Source organism: Prionailurus viverrinus, chromosome B1 (assembly GCF_022837055.1).
Source record: "Prionailurus viverrinus isolate Anna chromosome B1, UM_Priviv_1.0, whole genome shotgun sequence".
Lineage (NCBI taxonomy): Eukaryota > Metazoa > Chordata > Mammalia > Carnivora > Felidae > Prionailurus > Prionailurus viverrinus.
Genome location: NC_062564.1, coordinates 168668357 through 168678585, shown reverse-complemented (window position 1 = coordinate 168678585; position 10229 = coordinate 168668357).

Here is a 10229-nt window from a genome sequence, read left to right as displayed (position 1 = left end):
TATTTACTCTACATCTGAATTTTAATCTGTTATTGTAGACAAAGAAGGTGTGCCACCTTAATCCTACTTCAAGGCAGGACATGTTGCCCAGCTGTCAGCAATACAATCAGCCAAGAGCCTTCACAGCTCATTTTCTTCAGGGTCAGGCTCAACTGCAGGGAGGAAACTCTGCTAAGGTCATGCATTCCTTAGATATATGCATTTTTGGCTCAATGTGAGAAACTGTAACAGTTTTTGCCCCAGAGTTCTTTGTTGTATTGGCCAAAGCTTTGCCAGATGTATCGTGTTTTTACTTTGCTTTCTATCTAGTCCCTTTTCCTTCCCATTCTATTCCTAAGTGTTGATCCCTAATAACCATCTTGAAACTCCAGACTATATCTGATGATTTGTTTCCAAGGAGCTGAACTTCTAACAGTTGGGACCAGTAGTGTTCTAAGAAAGCCAGTGATAAGGTGAAGTTTTGGCTCTTGATTTTATCACTTGGAGCTTGATCTTTGGAGCCTGACTGGCTGAGGACCTCATCACTGATTATAGGTGGAAGTACAATTGTTTAAATTTTAACTGGGGATGAATTGGGAAGGAAATGTATGGCGATGATGAATGAAAGAAAATGTATGAGGAGTTTGAAATATAGAGGAAATAGTAGCTGTAAAGATAATGGGATTGGATAGTTATTGCTAGATTCTACTGGTGCTCATCAGAAAGACGATAAAGATAGGAGAGCAAATGATAAGTGATTGAAAGCTAGATGTCAAGTCAAAGGTCCTCTTTTGTTGCAGACAAAAAAGTCTTCAACTCTTCCAGGCAGAAAGTAAAGAAAGTAGAGAACCAAGGACTATACTTTAAATGTGATTAAAAACTTAACAAAGTCAAGCTTGTTATATCAAAATAAGGACACTGATTAGGAAAACTTGGGGCCCTGACAAAAAGGATGGAGAGATCTGGATGGATTTTCCTCAAGGTTTTGTTTTCCCAGACTGCTCTGAACACACTGAGGCTAGAGATGGGCTCCATTTCTTTCTTTAGGACTCTGTCTGTTATAAAACAGTACATAAGGGAACATGTGCTCCCCTCAGGATATTCTCTCATTTATTGGCCATTTCTTTCATAACTATAGCTAGGGTTAAGTTATAGCATACCTTTAGTAGATGTATTCTGAAACTGATATATTGACAGGAGCTGGGGGAGTCTGCTTGGATGTGGATTCTGAGATTGTTTCATCAAGGAGGTCCTTAACATAAAATTAGATCAGGAAGAATTTACTAATTTGAGACTGCTTTCCAAAATAGGATTCAACACTGACAAATGACTTAGGATGATGAGAACTTCCCTTTCGGATGGCTCCCAGAAGTATGAAAAAAAGTGATGGCTTATGCTGAGTGAAGTTGAAATGCCATAATTGCCATGGCAGATGGTGGAGAAAGAGATTAAAAGTCTCAGGGAAATGGAAAAACTAGAATGAACCTATTATGTATGGCCAGAAAACTCTCCAGATGATTATATTCCATAGGAAAATTCAAAAGACACCATTTACTAAGATAAAGAATGTGCTGAACGTACTAGTATCCCTAAAATATGTTTCGTGGTGGTTCCCCCCTGTAGCCAGGGCTTATAACACCTTGGCTCCGAAACAATGGAGGGCAGGTGGTGGTGGTGCTTAGCCACTAGATGTCAGAGTCTCAATTTATTAAAGTCACTGAAATGGCAAAGCAAGGAGCTTGACACAAAAATGTTATGGATATGGTTACTTGAATTCAATGTTACAGAGGGAAATACATATGGGCATCCTGTAAAGATACTGGTAAATATATATAATCAAAAGAAAATAAGAATGAATAAGCAGGAGACTGAGATAATCACCCTACAAAAATTTTCCAGTTTTCAGATCTAGAATCTACTGACTGAAGAAGTCATCAAGCCTCCAGAAGGAAATGTGCCATAACACTGATACAAATACATACTACACTTATTCCTCTAATTATTTTTCAATATTACCTATGGCCATTTCCTCAAACAATGATCCCAAGATAAAGGGGCATACCCAGGTGTTTGAGAACTTTTGAATATAGGGTCTGAGTTACCTTGATACTCTTGTCACTATGGCCCCCCTATTAAAGTGGGGACTTATCAGATCAGGTGAAAAATGTAATGCTGGCCAAGGTCCAGCTTATGATGGGCCCACCAAGTCTCCAAACCCACCTAATGGTCATTTATCCATTCCCTGAATATATAATTAGATTTGATGTGTTTGGCATTTAACACTGTCATATACTGAGTCTTTCATATGTGGAGTAATGGCCAAATGAAATACCCCTCACCAGCCAAGATGGTAAATAAGAAACGATAAGGCATTACAGGAAATGGAGTGTGGGTAGAGGAGGTTGGAGCTATTATTAAGGATCTCAACGTACTCCTATTCATTCACCAGTTTGGCCACGACTGAAACTAGATGGATACTGTAGGATTACCATACATTACTGAAAGTCAGGTAAATGGTAGCTCTAATCACAGCCACCATGCCATAAATAGTGTCTTTTCTAGAGGAGAATAATATAGATTCCATGGATAACTCTCTTGCTCTCTGTCATGATGCAGTCTGAAGATGTCTGGACCATTTTTGATATTCTGAGATTACATTGATTCATTATATCAATAACATTGTGTTTGTCTGACTGGATGAGCAAGAGGTAGCCAGCTTTGCTACAGGCCTGATAAGATAAATTTTCTCCAGAGGTAGGATATAAACCCTGAGAAGATTCAGGGGGCTTAGCCACTTGAGTAAAATTTTAGAGGTTCAGTGGTTAAGGGCCTGTCAGTATATCCTCTTTCAAAGTAAAAGATAAATTATTAAATATTGCTTCTTCTCCCAGAATAAGAAAGCACAATGCCTGATGGGTCTCTTCATGTTCCAGAGATAGCATATTTCACACTCAGCTGATATACTGAGTGACAATTTTTTGTTGTTGTTGTTGTTCTACCTATGTATGCAGCCAGAGCAGTGAAAGGCCTAGCAGGGCAAGCCTGGTTTTTGTGATACAAACCTTGCTTTTTGGACCATGCAATCTGTCAGAACCAGTATGTTGGAGATATCAGTACTATGTGAAGGTACCAGGTTGATTTTATGTCAAGTACCAGTGGTAGGATTATAATATAGGCTCCTGGGGTTCTAAAAAAGGCTATAACATTTGCATCAGGGAATTATATGTCTTTTGAATAATAACTCGTGGCAGACTTCTAGGCCTGACTATGGCACTGTAAGTGACCATGTGGACAGAACTAATTATGAGGAGTTAGGTCCTGTAATTCCCACCAAATCATAAAGTCAGGTAATACCAACAATAATCCATTATAAGATGGATTAAGAGTTATGCACCCAGGACTGAGCACAGATTCAGAAGACACACAAAAAAACTGCATAATCAGGCAGTCCAGGCACCCATGGCACCCACTGGAGTAGTACCAGCACTTTTCCCCCTTTCTATGGTTAGATGATAAAATATAAATTCAAGTGACCTATTTGAGTGCCTCTTGGTTCTTTCTTGCCTTGTTTTGACTACAAATGAAGTGAAAGCAACCTCAACCTGGGCATAATGACCATGGTTCAGAGACTTCAGAGATGGTGTGTGCTTTATAACATTAGGCAAGCCACTGCTGTGGGCTGAATTGTGTCCCCCCACCCCCCAAATTCACATGCTGAAAGTCTACCCCTCGATATTATGGTATTTGGAGATAGGGCCTTTGAGAGATAACTAGGTTTAATTGAAGTCATGAGGATGGGGACTTCATGATGGGACTAGAGCCTTTATAAAAAGAGGAGGAGATACCAGAGCTCTCTTTGCCATGTGAGGACATAGCAGGAAGGTGGTCATCTGCAAGCAAGAAGAGAGCCCCTACCAGGAGCTGAATAGGCTGGCACCTTGATCTTGGACTTCACAGCCTTCAGAACCATGAGAGATTAATGTCTGTTGTTTAAGTCACTTTGCTGGCACTTTCTTGTGGCAGCTCAAGCTGTCTATGACAGCCATCAAGGTCAACAGAGTTGGTAGCTCAGGGTAAGGGGACTCGAGAATGGATAGCAAAGGAGACAGACAATAGGCATTGGGTGCCTTTCTAAGGCTAACTTACATAGCCTCCCTTTTCTAAGTTTTCCTTCAGGCAGAGAAGCCTTTAGCAATTGTGGAGAGGCCGTCCTCTGAAAGTTTATGAAGTTTGTATGAGTAGTACCAGGGGTGGGCAATGGTGGCATAGAGATGTGTTATGAAGATGCCCCTTCAGAGAAGAACTTGCTGCTCAGCTATGTGCATTGCAGTCAGCAGACATCCTTCAGCTCTCAGTTCCTTCAGGACTTGCCTCAGTTTCCCAAGGTTGTTCCACCCCAGGTCATACCCTTTCTAGGGAAGCCCACAACAGGTGACTGGATCAGTGAGTTATCTAAGACCTGGCCATTTTGGCCTGATAAAGAACACCATGATAGCTAATACTACCACTAGAACTCACCACCAGGTTGGACAAGACTTTCTCAGGCTTCCATTGCAGTTAAAATTCTTCCTGTATGTAGTCCTGTTTCCTATGTCTTTCACAGATCCATGGATTTTTATAATGTATTTTTAATGAAATTGTTTTTATTGGAAGGAATACTACAAAAAATTGTTTGGGGCCCTGCATACCCTAGAGTCAACCACTAGCCAAATTGACCCAATTCAGTCAATTTCTTGGCTAGTCTTCTTTTACACTCACGATTCTACTAGAGGATGCGGCCATCTGATTTCTTCTCCCATATTGCTAACTCACTACTGCCCACTTGGGGTTGCAGTAAATTCATTCTTAATTTCTAGATATGAGAAGCCTTTTGTAATTAAAGAAAAAAAATCTTGCAAGTAAAGGGATTTTCCTAATTGTAACTAGTTTTGACAGTTAACATATTCCCTTCATGTACTCAGGAATATGCTATTTACTTCTTTTCTGCTTCCTGAAACACCTTACATATTTTCTTGGCAGGCATTTAGAACACCTGCACATAAACCATGGGTAAAGTATGGAATAGAGGCTTCTGTATTGACTTCTGTGTTAATTTTCTGGGCAATGATTAGTTAGTTGAGGTTTTATTTGTTCTTATGAAACTACTGAACTACTGCTCAGAGTCGGCTCAGTTTCGATGGAAGAGATTGATTTCTTGGCAATGTTTTCAATTCTTCTACCCCATGCTGATAGCAGCTGGGTGAGAAACACATTCAGCATTGCTTTCATGCTTGACAGTTATAGTTGTGACCATGCTAATTACCATCCTGTCTAATAGCACAATGGGGACATGGTATAGTAGTGAGAGTGATTATAGTCTTGCTTTTTTGGGGGAAGATTTTATTGGAAGTCATGTGTAATTTGTAATTAAAGTTCTAGTCATCCTTGGTAAATCTATCTCTTTTCTAGTATAAAATTCTAGTTTACTTTCATTTTGATTCAATATTTTGCAAGTTAGGTATATCTGGGGATGGGATCCTAAAGGTCTCATGTTGTGTAGCCTGTGACAGGAATGGGAACATAACAACATTGTAGTATGCCTTATTCTTATAAAATTCTTAAATTAAGAAATAAAATATATTTAAATGAAAGAATAAAATAATTTATATTTTAAAATATTTTGTTGAGAAGACCATAAAACAAAAATATACACTTCAATGAAATACTATAAAGTACAAAGTGAAGAACCAGGAAATCATGTCTACTACCAATTACTGCAGCCTGGATCTCCATCCTTGCCCCCAGAGTAGGCTCTCCTTAACTTTCGTGATATATGCTTTCTTTTCTTTGTAATTTTTTCCATTGGAGCACAGGTCTCTCATCATTATACTATAGTTTTACCTGTTATAGAACTTCATATAAATCAAACCACGCAGTGAGTGTTCCATTTTTTCTGGCTTCTTTTGCTCAATGTTCTGTTTGTGAGACACACTCCTGTTGTTGATGTACATAGAATTGGTTCATTTTCATTGTTTGAGTATTCTACAATTTGTTATTCATTTTAATGCTGATAGATATTTGGGCTCTTTCCAGTTTGAGGTGTTTATAACCAGTATGCATATTTGTAGATGTCTTTTGCTGCACATGTGCACACATTTTTCTTGGATATATACCTTGCAGTAGGATTCTTATTATAGTGTGTGCATATGTTCAATTTTAGATGCTGATTCCAAACTGTTTCCAAAGTTGTTGTCCCATTTTATTATCTCACCAGCAATGTATGTTAGTTCCTATTGCTCTACATTCTTGCTAGCACATGGTTGTAAGATCTTAATTTTAGTTATTCGTGGGTTTCTAGTAGTATCTCTTTGTGATTTTAATTTGCATTTCCCTGATTTCTTCTAAGATTGAAAACATTTTCATATATTTATTGGCCATGAGGCTATCTTCTCTAGGAAATGCCCATTCCACTCTTGTTTCCTTTCCCTTTTGATTGGCTAGCTTTTACTTTTGGATTTGTAGGAGTTCTTTATATATTCCCATATGTGTTCTATATCTTTTTCTGTACATTGGCTTGCTTTTGGCTCTCTTAATGATATCTTCTTCTTCTTCTTTTTTTTTTTTAACACTTATTCATTTTAGAGAGAGCACGAGTAGGGGAGGGGCAGAGAGAAAGGGAGACACAGAGACACAGAATCCAAAGCATGCTCCAGGCTCTGAGCTGTCAGCATAGAGCCTGATGTGGGGCTTGAAATCATGAACTGGGAGATCATGACCTGAGCCACAGTCAGATGCCTAAGCAACTGAGCCACCCAGGCACCCCTTGATGATATCTTTTGAAAAATAAAAGTTCTTAATTTTTATGTAGCACAATTTTTAAATCTCTTTCTTATGTGCAGTGCTTTGGTGCTTTGTTTAAGAAACGTCTTCCTATTCCAAGGTCATGAAGATAAATTATTTTGTATCATATTTTGAAAATTCGTGGTTTTGCCTTTTACATCTGTATGCCAAAATTTTGATTATATGTGATATGAAGTAGAAATAGTAGTGAATATATATATATATATTTTCCCCCCATATTTTATCCAGTTGTTTCATGGCTATGTATTGAAAAGGCTGTCTTTCTTGCATTGTTCTGCAATGCTACCTTTATTTTAAAATAAATGTCCATATATGCATAGATACCTTTTTGGGCTCTTTTTAAATCAATTTCCATTGTCTGTTTGTATATTTAGGAATTAATATCACACTGTATTAATTAAATGTTGCTTTACAATAAATATATCAAGGGTTAAAACAAATATTTCCCCTTCTTCTTCTATCTTGAGTAGTATCTTGACTATTATAAGTCCATTGGATTCAACTTAAATTTTAGAATAATTGATAAAGTTACACACACATACACCCACTCTGTTATCATTGTATTGATTCTTTAGAAGTTTGAGGAGAATTAATCTTTATAATATCAAATTATCTTCATAGTATCATGAATAAACATGCTATATAGCTACATTTATCTAGATCTTCTTTAATTTCTCTCAATAATGTTTTATTTTTTTTGTTTATTTATTTATTTTGAAAGAGAGAAGGAGAGAGAGCACACGATCCTGGGGTGGGGGGGGGGTGGGGAGAGAGAGAGAGAGAGAGAGAGAGAGAGAGAGAGAGAGAAGAATCCCAAGCAGGCTCCACACTGTGAGTGCAGAGACCGACATGGGGCTCAATCTAAATGACCATGAGATCATGACGTAAGCCAAAATCAAGAGTCAGATGCTTAACTGACTGGGCTAACCCGGTGCCCCTGTTTTATTTTTTTAATTTTTTAAATTATTTTATTTATTTTATTTTATTATTTTTATGTAGAGGTCTTACACATCTGCTATTAGATTTTCTATTCCTCATAATTAGGATGCTACTATAAACAGTATGTTCATTAATACTTTTATTTTCTAATAATTTATTGTGCAAATTTATGGAAATATAATAGATTATTCCATTTTGAACATATAGTCAATAACTTCCTAAAATAATTTATCAGTTCTAAAAATGTACATGGTTTTACATTTTCTATATATACTGTCATATGATGGGATAGTACAGGATAGTGGTTAAGAATGTAAGTTCTAGAACTAAGCTGAGTTCCATTTCTAGCACTGCAACATTTCAGATAGGTCTTTTGGTAAGCTATTTAAGCTTTTCTAGTTTATTACCTGTAAAAATGATAGAATCTATCTCATAGGGATTTTGTGGGATTTAATTAGGTGCCAAACTGAGTGAGCTTCCTGAGGGAGCTAGCTAGCTATAGCTAGGAAACCAAGAATAGAGACCAAGCATATATAAAAATTTAAATATAAAAATAAAAATTTTGAGAGTAGTTTTAGATCTACAGAAAAAATGCAAAGGTAGTAAAGTTCCCACATACTTCACATTCACTTACCCCTATTATTAATATCTGACAATATTTTTTTCTGTTCCAGGATTGTATCCAGGATACCATATAACATTTAATTGTCCTGTCTCTTTAGGCCTCTGTAAACTGATGGTTTTTCAAATTTTTCTTGCTTTTGATGACCTTGACAGTTTTGAGGAACACTGGTCAGGTATTTTGTAGGATGTCCCTCAGTTTGAGTTAGCCTCATCTTTTTTCTAATACTGAGACTGGGGTTATGGGGTTTGGGAGGAGACCACAGAGATCACATCACATCTAGGTTATATACTATCAACATATTTATTGTGGTTAATGTTAACCTTGATCACCTGGCTAGATAGTGTTTGTCCGTCTTCTCCACTAAGTTACTTTTCTGCCTCTTTCCATATTGTATTCTCTCAAAGAAAGTCACTATGTATAGCCTATACTTCAGCAGAAGGGCAGAGGCACAAGTTCTTGAGGGCACAGTTATCTATATAAATTATTTTAAATTCTTCTATGTGGAAGATTAGTCTCTTCTTACCCATTTATTTATTCAGTAATTTATATCAGTATCAACTTAGAGATACTTATTTTATACTTTGCGTTATAATCCAATACTACTTTATTTATTTTGTTGCTCAAATTGTTCCAGTTTTGGCCATTGGGAGCTCTTTTAGGTGAGTCCTGTGTCTCTTTGAGATAGATATATATATATATATATATTTTTTTTTTGAGATATATATATATATATATATATCACCCACATTTTATGTTTTTGTTTTGTTTTCCTTTTTTAGATCTTATGTAAAAGTGAAACTTTTAAGGTGCCTCTAGTGAAGAACAAGAAAAAAAATACAACAATAAGCCCCTGATGAAGAAATTCTAAAGGGATAAGGCTTTATGTTTGGCAGAAAGAAAAGTGAGGGAACACTAATTGCCTTAAACTATCTGATATATCTTAGTTGTTAGAACTAGCACTACTAATCACAATTCAAAGGGAAATGGACAAGAACTTGGGAAATTTTTTTTTTAATATGTAGCTGTAAGACTCTAGAATTGCCAAGACAATCTTTCTCTAATTGTCACACTAAAAAACAAAATTAAAAAATCAAAAAAGGAGGAGTTTTAAGGTAACTGAAAGGAACTAATTTTTAGTGAGTACTTCCATTGTATTCCTGGCATTTTGCATAAGTTACATCATTTGAACAATAGCCATCTTCCTCTGGTTTTCTCTGCTCAAAGCCTGAGGAATAAACTCTTGTTCTCATGTTACATTATATTCTGTGAATCATCAAAAGCCAACTGAAGAATTTCAGGAAATAAGAAACATTAGTTATTTTTATTGAAGGAAGTCAAATTACATCCAAACTCCATAGAAATGACTTTTTTGCTTCTTTGTAAGTTTCCAATACTAAGCAGTGAGGTGCAAATAATAGGATTTGGAACAGCTTGTTCCAAATACATTCAACTGTGGAGTGTCCTTTTCAGCTACCAAGAGCACACCAGTAACTTCTGTAATCTAACCTGCTGTTGCTGATAAACATGATTCACCAGTGAAGAGAGGGGTTCCATGGACCTTTGACTCATGTGTGATGCATAATGCTTAGAGACCCCAACTGAGGCTAATCTATTCTCTCTGCTGTGCTTCTGACCTTGGATTATTACCTGTATTTGGTTCAAGTAATGAGATTCTCAGGCAGAATCACACATTTATTTTCTCCTACAATTTAAGAGATCTCAGGGACTAGTTATGTTATTACCTGTCAAAGCAGGTATCCTTGGTTTCTAGGTCTCTCTTGCTCTCCTGACAACAATTTCAGTCTGTTGCTTCTGAAGTTGGAACCCAGAATAAATAATAGAGGCT